This window comes from Lissotriton helveticus, chromosome 4_1, assembly GCF_964261635.1.
Source record: "Lissotriton helveticus chromosome 4_1, aLisHel1.1, whole genome shotgun sequence".
NCBI classification, from domain to species: Eukaryota; Metazoa; Chordata; class Amphibia; order Caudata; family Salamandridae; genus Lissotriton; species Lissotriton helveticus.
The window spans coordinates 2,042,517,163-2,042,529,491 of NC_136063.1; the positions used below are offsets into that span (position 1 = coordinate 2,042,517,163).

At 44.0% G+C, this 12,329-nt stretch overlaps 1 protein-coding gene and 1 pseudogene across 5 annotated transcripts in view; one reads left to right on the forward strand and one right to left on the reverse strand.

Annotated features, from left to right (window-relative positions):
• Positions 1–12,329, forward strand: part of LOC144829498 (uncharacterized) — a 458,194-nt gene that overhangs the window by 21,145 nt on the left and 424,720 nt on the right. The gene's annotated exons all lie outside the window — the stretch shown is intronic.
• On the reverse strand, positions 2,547–4,277 carry LOC144829497 (reticulon-1-A pseudogene; annotated as a pseudogene).

Sequence of the window (12,329 nt, forward strand, 5' to 3'; positions counted from 1 at the left end):
TGTTGCAGTTTATATTTATTTCATATTAAAGTTCTTTTTGCAAAACTGGTTTGTAGTTATTTTGTGTTTATTTGCAACATTGCAATCTTAAGCACTGTCTTTTAGGCGTGTCCAATGCATTTCGGGCATTATTAATATGCCCTTCATCAGGGAACGATCTGGGCGTTGTCATACTCAAGGTTCTCCTGCTCGTGGCTTCCCTGATGAAGGGCATATTAATAATGCCCGAAATGCATTGGACACGCCTAAAAGACAGTGCTTAAGATTGCAATGTTGCAAATGAACACAAAATAACTACAAACCAGTTTTGCAAAAAGAACTTTAATATGAAATAAATATAAACTGCAACAAACATTGAATGAAAGTCACCTTCTTGACCTAAGGAGGGACAATTATTTGTGTGCCAACGAAGGGATGAGACTAGAGACCCTCTAGCCTCACGTTCTAAGCATCTTGTCTGACGTCGTTGGGCCCTCGACGCCACCTTGTTGTGCACCTACAAAGTAACCAGAGACCTTTTTGATCCTAAATTTCAAATTTTTCAATTATCATTGCTGTGCATCTATCCGTTAAATAGCTAGTGTTGAAAATGTTGACATTGTAACAAAGATCATGTACTAAATGGTGCGCATATGCTTCGTTCTATCTCCCGCCATCTGGGGGAGTTGGGAGCTTCTGGGAGCAAGTAAATAGCCCCTTGGCAGAGATGTAGAATTCCTATAGCCCGACGCCCAGGACATATTGTTTGGGGTCAAGGGCAACAAGTTTTTATGTGTATTTTGTCCTTGGGACAAATAGACCCAATCCCCTGCAGCACAAACCCTTTGGCTGCCAGTTTGCAGTACGACATTATGGTTCTGGGAAGGGCACTGTCTGCAGTGAAGGTAATATTTGTGTCAATATGTTAATTCTGTCCAACCTTGTACAAATAATTCATTAATTGAAAGCCTTTAATATTAGGGTGAGTGCTCTAAGTGAATGTTGTAAGCTCTGACTGCACTACTGACAGTGGTTCCAGTATCAAAATGTGTACACACATTTTCAAAGTTTAGCAATATGATACTATGTATAATGCTCCCAGAATGCTCTCTGATTTGATGCAAATATTTGCAGAAGCTTGAAAGCAAGATTGATGATTCTTTGCTTTCAAAGTAAAATGTTCATAAAAAAATGAAAGCATGAAAAAACATTTTGCTAAACTACTGTAACATTTCAGGTACCATTTCTTTGCAGCATCATTTAGTAATGTGTTTATGCATGCTAGTATTTCCCAAACATTTCCATAATGGAAAATCAGTATCAATAAGTGTTAGATCTGGGGGTCTCTAGGTGGCAGAGGTAGGTACCACTGCCCAAATAGGGACCCTTGCTTCTAGTCCGGTTAAGAAGGATACACTCTTCAGATAACCCCTGCTCACCCCCTTGGTAGCTTGGCATGAGCAGTCAGGCTTATCAAAGGCAATGTGTAAAGTATTTGTACCAACACTCACAGTAACACAGTGAAAACACCCCAAACTGACTCCACAACAGTTTAGAAAAATAAAGGTATTTAATCTAAACTACACAAGACAAAAACAACAAAAGTCCAACATACACAGTTCAAGAATATGATTTCAAAAGAGTTCTTAAGGTTGCGTTAAAATAATCCACAGTTGCGTCACGTTTTAGCCAACCGTACCTTTTAAATGCGACAAAAAGTTCCAAGTGAAAGCTGCAGCGTTGAAAATCAAGCAAAGCGTCACTCTTGAGACCCTGAGGAGGCGATGCGACAACCCCGCTGGACACATCGGGCGTGTTGCGGTGACTCCGGTCTGTACAGGGAGGGATGCAATACCTTGCGTGGATTCCGGTGCGCAGGTTTCGGTGGAAGTGGTTCGCAAATGGTACGATGCGATGATCTTTGGGCGGCGACGATCTCTGGTGCAGCGACGATGCGCGGCTCTGCGTCCATCTTCTCTCGCGGGCCCTCGATGCGATGGCTCTGCGATGACTCTCGCAGCAACGTGATGCGGTCCGCAAGCAAGCGGTGCGAGGATCTCACCCAGTGACGACAGGCTCTGTGACGATGTTCGCAGCAATGGTACTTTTCCCGCTCTGGAGCGATGCATTCCGCAAGTGAAGGATGCGCCGGTTCTTGCAGTGGCAACAGGCGCTGCGACTATCTCTATCTTCGCGGCGGCGGGAATTTCCTCGCTCTGACGGGGATGCGCTCCGCAAGCGATCGATGCGTGAAGCTTTGCAGAAAGTCTTTAGTATCTTGGTTTCCAGCTTCCCAACAACAACAGATACAACTTCCAGAGGCACAACAACTGGCCCAAGCACTCTAGGAAGAACAGAACTCTCTCAGCAGAGTTCAGGGAAAGCCCTTGGAGATTCCTTCAAGCAAGGGGACACAGCACAAAGCTAAGTCCTTCCCCTCTCCTTGGCAGCAAAGCAACTGCAGATCAGTCCACAAGCACTCAGCAGGACAGTCTTCCTTCTTCAGTCTTCCAGCTTTCTCCTTGGCAGAGGTTCCTTCTTTTTTTTTTTTTTTTTTTTTTTTTTAGGTCTATAAGCTTTATTGATACTTTTTTACAAGTCACAATGCATTCCACAGAATTAGATCAGCACAGCTTGAACTGCAGTAGTAAAAATCTTCACTTGCAATTTCTTGCATCACGATGTTGGTAATGTCCAAATAATATTTTTGCAGCGTTCAACATTCTAATCCACATATTAACTGACGTGAAGAAACGGGGTTTGCTTAAAATCAACTACGTTGGTGCGATGAAGTGCAAGTTGCAAAGTTTATGCATTGGTGCCTTTTACTTTTAACAAAGACGTGTTTCTAGAAATATTTGTTGTTTTCAAGCAAATGTGTTACAAAGCTGGTCAAAATCAGTCTGTTCTCGGAAACATCAAGCGCTGTGGAGAAGCTGAAAGTTTGAAGCTTTGTGAAACAGCATATATATTTGCATTATCATACAACAGTAAAGTCACAAGACAGCAATTACTCTTACCAAAAAAAGCAAGGTGTCCCTCACTCCTGCTTTCATGGCACCATTTCTTAACACCTCCTTTTAAAAAACCTGCATCTTTTCAAATCACAAACCATACACATTGTCCAATTTGTAAGAACCTGTACACCCGCTCAGCTGAACCTGCACTACGATTTATTAAAACGCGGCAAGACTACCCCAGATGAAGCATATTGTACAGCTTTCTAAAAAGCTTTAGTTCAAACCAATGCTTCCCACAGGAGAAACGAAAAAAATTAGTTTTAGATCCGTACATAGCAGCTGACAATACTTAAGATAAAACAAATGGCAATCAAAACAGGTACTTATCTCCCCCCTCCCCCTCCACAGCCAATGTTGTCCTCCCTCAAACACTTGCTAAAAAATAAAGATCTCTGAAACTGCACTTAAACATCAAGAGTTGGTTGTCCCTTGGTTAGCATTCCTGTGTAATCCAAAATGAATATACCCATCACAGATAAAATTCCTATTGATTTGTTTCAAGCTCTTTATTCAGCTTTGGGCTTCAGGCCAGGGATTTTAGATTGGATCTTAGCAACAACATCTTTAACATTCCTGTTTACAAGTCCTAGGTAGTGATCAATTTGAGTCTGATGTCTTTCATAAATAACTGGAACACTGAACAGTGAAATCCGGGCCAAAATCAGTAGTGTCAGACCATTGAACAAGGCACCAACATATGTGAACACCCACATCAACACTGCAAACTTTAAGGAATCCACCAAGTCCTCTACCAAGAAGAGACGCCGGAGCTCCTTTACAGCGCAGTTTAAGTGGTCCAGTACAACATTGCTGTATTTGTGAACCAGCTCGTCAGACAAAGCAACATCACGCTCCAAGTACGCCCTGAATGGATGACCATCATCGGATTTCTGGATAGCCTGGAAAACTCCTTTGTACATTCTGTAGCTGACTGTAACAGAAAGCAGGGCTAAAGCAATGTATGCCGACACACTCACGATGCTAAAGACTGTCAAAGACAGCAGAAGAAATAAACTGGCTCCAAACACCACTCCCGATTTCTTGATATCTCGCCAGTAAAGAAGGTCAACAACTACAGAGCCGGAGGGGCCCCTCCGCCGGGCCGGCTCCTCCTGGGGGGCGAGGGAGGCGCCAGCGGGGCCAAGGGAGTGATGACCGGGGCGGTGGGTCTGCGGTCGGGCGGCACTTCCTCCTCCTCAGATGGGGCCGAAGGCTGCGGCCTTTCCGGGGCTTCTTCCTCCCAAGACGGCTTCTGTTTCATCTCTTCTCCCCAAGCTGGCTTCTTCCCCTCCTCCTCCTCGTAAGCCGGCGCTCGGGGCGGTACTTCAGCCCCGGGGAAGCGAACGGCGAAGGGCGGGTGCGAGAAGTCGCCGGCCCCGCCCGTTAGGTCCAGCACCTCGTTGTCCCCGAAGTCATCCTCCTCCCAGGGCCTTCTCTCGGCCGGGTCGTCGTCCTCGTCCTCCTCCTCCTGCGGCTCCCGGTGCACGGGCGGCGGCGGTTGGGCCCGCTCCCCGGTGTCGAGGAAGCCGCCGCCGGAGGAGATGAACGGGGACTGCGTGGGGGGCTGCTCTTCCATGGCCGAGGCGGCGGTTGGAGGGACTCTGAGGCCGGGCGGGTGACTGGAGCCTGCTTCTGCTGCCGGGGCCGGTGGGGGAGTGGTGGTGCCGTGCACGACCGGCTCACAGTGCGAAAAGGGAGAGAGGTTCCTTCTTGATTCCAGGATGATCTAATTTTCTGTAGTCTGGGGTCCTATATTTATACCCCTAAAAGTCTTTCTTCCCTTTGTGCAGGAGGGCTCTGAGCCCAGTCTGAACCAGTTCTGGGTGTTCCTTGAGTACTTTGTTTTCCTGGCCTCTCCGTTCCTTTCAGAGAGAGGGGCAGGGTCGTCAGCCGCCCAGCAGGAGGTGGAGCCAGCATTGTGGAAGGCAGGCACAGCCCTATTCAGGCCCAGGTGCTACCCCCTCCCACCACTCTAGATGCAGATGGAGCTATTTAGCCCAGGGATGGCCCACTCACCCTCTGGGAGCCACCCATCCCCTGTCACTCACAAACCAGAAAGTCAATTCACAAACAGGCCAAGGCACATAGAAAGGTCAGACAAGAGAACAGCAAACTTTCCAAAAGTGCTATTCTCAAACACAGGATTTTAAAACCACCTTTCCTAAAAGATGTGTTATTAAATTCTGAGATCAGGGATACCAGACTTTCATGTCCTATCTTGTTCCTGTGGGAAGATATGCAGGTAACAACTGAAGCCAGCATTCCCCATAATAGCCTATGGGCAAGATAGCCTTGCAATAGTGAAAAACGAAAATGGCTGTAATTCACTACCAGAGCATGTCACCTGCACTAGTACATGCTCTACCTTTCACATACACTGCACCCTGCCCAAGGGAGTACCTTGGGCCTTCCATAGGGGTAACCAATGTGTACAGAAAGGGAAGGGTTAGGCCTGGTCAGTGGGGACACTGGCCAGGTTGACATGGCAGTTCACAGAGGCACTGCTGGGGCAGGCCTGAGACACCATTTTAGGGCTACTCATATGGGTGGCACAATCAGTGCTGCAGGCCCACTAGTAGCATTTGTATCACCAGCCCTGGCACACTCAGTGCACTTTACTAGGGACTTCTTGGTGATACAAATATGCCAATCATGGATAACCAATTACAATAACAATTTAAACAGAGAGCATATGCACATTAGCACTGATCAGCAGTGATAAAGTGCCCAGAGTCCTATTGCCAACAACCACGGGTCAGGGAAAGTAAAGGAGGAAGAAGCAAAAAGTTTGGCGATAACCCTGCAAAAAGGGCCATTTCCAACAGTCCGATTATAGGAAACGAAAATAAACAAGCATTGGCAAAGCCAGTACGTCTGAAATTGGTTTTCAGCTTAATTTTGTCAATGTGTGACTTGTTTTGGCATGGTATTTGTAAAACCTTATTGGTGTGGGAGCTGCTGGGCCCTCACCATTATAACAAACATTGACAAAAGCAAAAATTGATTTTGGTCTCAAAAAGCACACACTGCCACAGTAGTTACTGGCACTGAACAAAACTAATTTGTGTGCCCATATGCTCCTTGCGAAAGAGCAGAATGCTTTTACTCACGGTGAAGCCACCTGATACAGAGAGAAGGAGACAGAATTTTAATAAACACAAAAGGTCATGGTCCATGCCAGAACAAATGAGGAGCCCAAATATTAAAGAAAGTCTCAAAAGTTCACCCATGTTATATGTCCTTGCATTGAGGGCAGCTAAATGGCTTTCGTGAATTCCCAAGAATTTACAGAAGTAGGACAAGAAATAGTACTAGAAAATATATGTGAGCTGCATTTCAGCATGAGCAAATATGTAAGTTTAGATTTGCTCATGTGAAAATATGAGTGTTCGCAAGTTCACTTTACCTCTAACCACTTTTTTCCCTACTCTGGAAGAAAATTTTGTCTGCCATTGTCAGGAATACATTTCCATCATTTCTCAGTATGGAAAAAGATTAGAGAAGAGTTGTTAAACTCTTAAAACATGCAAGTTAGTAGGTTTGTACTGACTCTAAAGGGCCTTCTAACCCTGGAACTATTGCTTACCATTACCTTCAGCCCCAGTGTTTAGATCTGCGGAAATGTGGCAACATATGGGATAGCAACTATTCAAACACTACTATGGTATGAGCCCTGGCATATTCAGAGAGGCTATGTCAGAGCTCTTCTATAATGAGACTGCTGCCATAATTTGTCACCACACTACATGGCACTAAAGGGACAAGTGGATTTTGTTTCAGGACAAGTAGATTTATGAAGCAACCTGCCCTATGGACAAGTAGATATTTAATTAAATTCCACACTCCTGCCTTGGGCCGCCAGGAAGGCAAATTGGTAGAGACTCCAATTTGGGAGATTGCAACTCCCATGGAAGAAACTTTTCCTAAGTGATTTATAGGAGATCCTCGCTCTCTTATCACTCCAAAGGAATAACAGATATTTTATCAATTTCGTAAAAGAAGGAGGCTGAAAGTTTTAGTGGGATCATGGAAGACATTAGCCCCCAGATTCATCAAGAACACATTTTGCTATTCCTTACTAGCGAAAAATACTGATTCGCTATTAAGGAATAGCAAAATGCTATGCATCAAGACATCACTACAAAAATAGCGATTTCTAATAATTCCTTAATTGCGACTCGCAAATTGCGAGTCGCAATTAAGGAATATCTCCCTATTCATTCCTATGGGCCTAAAGACCCATAGGAATGAATGGGAAGACAATCTCAATTTGCTAATCGCAATTAGCGATTCGCAAATTGAGATTGCGATTTCAAGGGTGCAGGGGTGTCCAAAGGACACCCTGTTGCACCCCTGAAATTGATGTGTGCACATATGTTGCGCACACACATGCCCTTAGGGCATGTGTGTGCGCAACATGAAACTTTGAAAAATGCACTTTAGTGCATTTTTCAAAGTTTTTGCAAATTACCACGAAGATGTACTTCATGGTAATTTGCGTGCCCTAATTCGCTATTTTTATCACTTTCATGCATTGCATTTAAGGAGTCTCAATTTGAGATTCCTTAAATGCAAAGAATCGCAATTTAGCGAATTGTTAATTAGCGATTTTTGCATTTGGGATGATGCATCCTAAATGCAAAAATACCGCTCGCAAAGGGCCAGATTCTCAGAATCTGGCCCTTTGCGAGCGGATTTAAGCTTGATGAATCTGGCTGTAAATTCACTATTGGAGTGATCATAATCTTGGAGTCTACCCCACCAAGAGATAAACTTAGGGGACCGTGCAGATAGCAGATCCGTAACTGTGGCGTTAGTCTGTGATTTATTGTACTATACTGTTTCAGCTAGGTCACTACAGAACTAGATACCTAGATATTTAAGCCGTTTAGGCTGCCATTTGAGACCTCGGTCACCCAAGTGTAAGGGGAAGCACAACAGATTTAAGGCAAAAACCTCAGTTTTGCCCCTATTTACAGTTTAGCCAGAGACCTCAGAAAATGAATGAATGATGTTGATAATGCTTGGAATTGGGGTTCCACTGTCTTCTGTGAAAATAAGTATGTCACCCGCGTAAGCCGTGCTTTTATATCTCTTGGTTCCAAATTGGAGGCCTTTAGTCTTTGAGAAAGTGTTAAGGAGTTTAAGTAACGTATTGAATACCAGTAAGAAAGGTTGGGGAGGAAGGGAAAATCCCTGTCTTGTACCTTGCTGTTAGTCAAAGTATGAGGCAGTAGAACCATTTATCCTAATGTTTGCTTTGGGATAGGCATATAAAGCCATAACCATGTTAATAAATGAGTGCCCAAAATTACGGGACCTAAGGACAGCGTGGAGAAAAGGCCATGAAACGTTACTGAATACCTTTTCAGCATCAATTGTGATCGCTGCTGTCCGTAGTGAGGAAAGGAGTAAAATTTCTATTATATGGCAGAATGGACGAATATTATGTCTAGCAAGATGACCCTTTACAAAACCAGTTTGGGAATTGTGTATTCGTTTTCAATTCTCTAATCTATTAGCTACTATTTTCGCAAACATTTTTGCTTCCATATTTACGAGTTAGATGTGCTGAAATATTTAAGGAACTGAATGATCCTTCCTTTCTTTAGGGATAACCACTATCGTGGCTTCGGATGCTGACCCCAAAACTTTGCCATGGCACGCAAAATCATCCAATATTTTTGGAGGTGGTGGATTAATGAAGGGGTATAAACTATATAAAAATGCGATGGGAAAGCTATCTGGGCCAGGTGCCTTGCCGGCCCGCATTGATTTTTATAGCTTTAACAATTCCATCTGTATCTGTTGCCTGATTCAGGCGTGTTCTATCAGCATCAGAGACCGAAGCCGTGGGAAAGGAATTCAGAAAGTCGAAACACTTAGATTTATCGCATAGCATTCCTGGAGTATAGAGTTTAGTATGGAAATCTTTAAAAATCTCAAGTATTATTCAGTCTTAAAATTTTCCGAACCATCGTAGACCATGATATAAGTTACCTGATTGGTACAGTAATTACATTTAAGAGTGGAGGGAAGCATTTTCCCAGCTATGTTATGAAACAGGAGTTGTCTTGATTTTTGTGCATGAACACTGAGATATACCTCTTTACTCACAATAATATTGTAGGTATATTTAAATTGTTTGACCTCATTTAGTAAGGACATATCATTAGAGTGTCTGAATGCCTCTTTTTTGTTGTTAATTCTCGACCCTAAGATCTGTAGTGTTTTCTTAATTTCACAATTTTTATCGACCATCCTTTTCATAATGTGTGTTGATGACACATCTAAATGCGTGCCACAAAATTACAGGGGAATTAACTGAGTGTTCATTTTCTCTAAAAAAGTTACCTATTTCAAGCTGAAAGTCTTCAACATCCTGCTCATTCTCAAGGGATTCTCTATTTAGCAGCCAAACTTTGCCAGTACTTGTATCAGACATGACCCTGATAGAAATGGATAAGCTGCATGGTCAGAGATAAGAATAGGGTGGATCTTAACATTAGTAGTTCCTCTAAGGAGTGAGACATCTACAAGTAGATTGTCTTTGCATGAGAAACTAGAATTAGGGGGAGAGAAGAAAGTAATGTCGTAATCATTAGGGTGGTGTAGTCTGCATACATCTAGTAGGCGGTGTGAAGAGCAATTTAGCATACTACACAGGACAGTATAGGCAGATAGCATTACATCACTTACATTGTCCTTACTCCCAAAACGCTCACAGCCGCATTGGCGTCGGTTATCTTGGCCCTCAAGTTTTTACAATGTGAATCATCTACCCCGCCCCCTCCCTTCCCTATGAGTCGTGGACCCAGATGTGTCAGAATTCGTTCCAGTGTATTCAATGTAGAGGTTCAGTAGGGTGGGGTACCTTCCTTCAGTGGTATTTCTGGTCATTAATTGTCTATTCTCCTGTTCATATACTTCCATCCTCTCGTGTCCTGTTCATCCAAGTCTCCCCTTGCAGTTTATGTGTCTCTGGTATCTACGTTCCCATTTCTTATTCTAGTAGTCTCTAGGATGATTGTTGAATTCCCGGTGCTGACGATTCCTGTTGTGTATTAGTCCCTGTGGCATCTTCTGGGTGTTTCAAAGTATCCACTACTGCTTCAGAGGCCCTGGCTCTGTCTAATATTCCTATCCCTCGTTTGGCCTCTCTGATCAGTACTCCTCCCTCGCAGTCTGCCCATCTCTCCAGTTCTTGTTGCCATGCTGCCAAGCATGGCCCCCGCCCCCCGCCCCCAGGGCTTTCCAGTTTGTTGTTATTTCCCTCTTTGCTAATCTGAAGGCTATGTCTTGGAATTTATTGGCCACTTTTATTTTGGACATATGAGGGAACCACCCCAACAAGCAATGAGCGGAGGCAAGGTACTGTTTTTTTCTGTAATTTCAGCTACTGTTTTGGTCACCTCTTCCCAGTAGTCGTGTAGCACTGGGCAGGCCAATATCATGTGTAGGAACTCGATTCCTACTTCTCTGCATCTGGGGCAGTCAGCAGCCAGCATCTGTCCTATGGAATAATGTATTGATGCGGCCAGGTGTAAGGTATGCTCTATGGAAAATTTAGAAGTTAATCTGTTTAAACGTTCATTCCTGGAGTGAGTGAAAGAACGATGATGGAGTCAACCCAGATCTAACAGTGACTGGGAGTGAGTGTCTGAAAGGTTTCAGCCCTCCATCCATCATCTTATTGTGTTTGTGATCTTGTGGTCTTGCCATCTAATTGTACGTACCTTCCGCATGTGTGCTAGAATTTGTTCTTTGTGTTGATGGTGTGGTGGCTTAAAGGTTAGAGGTCTCAGAGAGGTCCTATTTTTTGGCATAGAGGTTGGGACTCTGTGCACTCTTTCGATCTCAGTCTTTAACGAATGCGGCTTGAAAGATTTCAGGGATTCAAGTCCGCTACTGATTTGCCAGAATTTTCAATACCTTCTTGATTCCAAAAATGCGGAGCTTACTCCTGCAGTTCCGGTTTTCCTGGTCTGTAGGCAAACTGTTTAGAGCAGAGATAGAGTGTTCAAGAATATGAAGTTGCTTGGCTTTCTTCTTGGAGAATCTGGATGTTGAAATCATGGAGGTCTTTGCGAATGCCAGCAACCTCTGCAGGAAGCAAGTCTGTGTTTTTCTTGGTGCTCTGAGCAATATCATGTACAGAGTTATGTTTTTAAAGAGTATGGCCTGTAGGGTAAAGGAGGAGTCCAGGCTGCCTTTCACTGTGGACTCCAGTATAAGGGAGGATGGTTTTGAGCGTTTTAAGCTGGCTTTGGAATCCATCTCCTTTATGTTTTTGTCTCTGGAGTCAGACATATTGACCCTCTGTACAATGAGGCCTAGTGTAGTTTAGTACTTTCATTTAGAAGCAGAATCAAAGGTATACCCTTGTTCGTGGAGCGATGATGGGTTAAGACCAATCACAGATGGAAGCAGAAGACACAGTTCAGTGACGCAGGCGAGCACTAGACGTTTTGGACCCCAAGAGCTTGCAGTTCGAGTAATAACCATAGACAGGCATCTGGTTTGCATTAATGTCACACATAAAAGGAACATGTGAGATAAGACATTAACATTAGTTCTGCTGGAGAACCACTTGCGTACATATATTAGAACCTAAAGCTGGCACTACAGTATGATGCAAAAAGCCTGTTTGTTGACAAGAGGTCATGCTGTGCCCCAATAGAGATATGAATTGGCCTGTTTTGCTGTGTGGCGCAATAGAGACCTTTACCTGAGTAGCTGTTCAGAATATAGGCAAACTGTATCAGAGATGTGGAGAAACGAGGCGTTGCCATATTGGAGCAAGCCAGCAAGCCAGAGCTACAAAAAGGGCGTCTTAGCAACGTTGATCATAGCCTATACAAATGAGCCACAGAGTCTGCTGCGCACAAAGTTGAATTAAGAATACCGTCCTCATGCACTGGAGTATGCAAAGATGAGTGCCAACGGGCAAGAGACGGTGTGCTGCACCTAAATAGACACCACAAGGGCAGGCAGTTGGTTAATACAAAATTCAAGAGACCACCGCTAACTTATGAAGCCCAGGAAGCAATTTGACAGAAAATATAACTGTGGGACCTACACTCAGGTGTGCTCATAATTTCCAGCTATTATGGGAATGGCACCATATATTCCCCATGAGATAATTCAATATAGCTGAAAGTAAAAAAATTAAGTAAGGACTCCTTGTCCTGGTGTGACAGCTTGGCCCACAGGGTCTCAGAGTCCCAAGTGCATACGCGGTAGTTAAGGGCCACATTGGTGAGTCACTGCAAGCAGTGAAATAGCATTCTTATCGCACATGTAGACTTATCGCATTGCAAATGCTTGTTA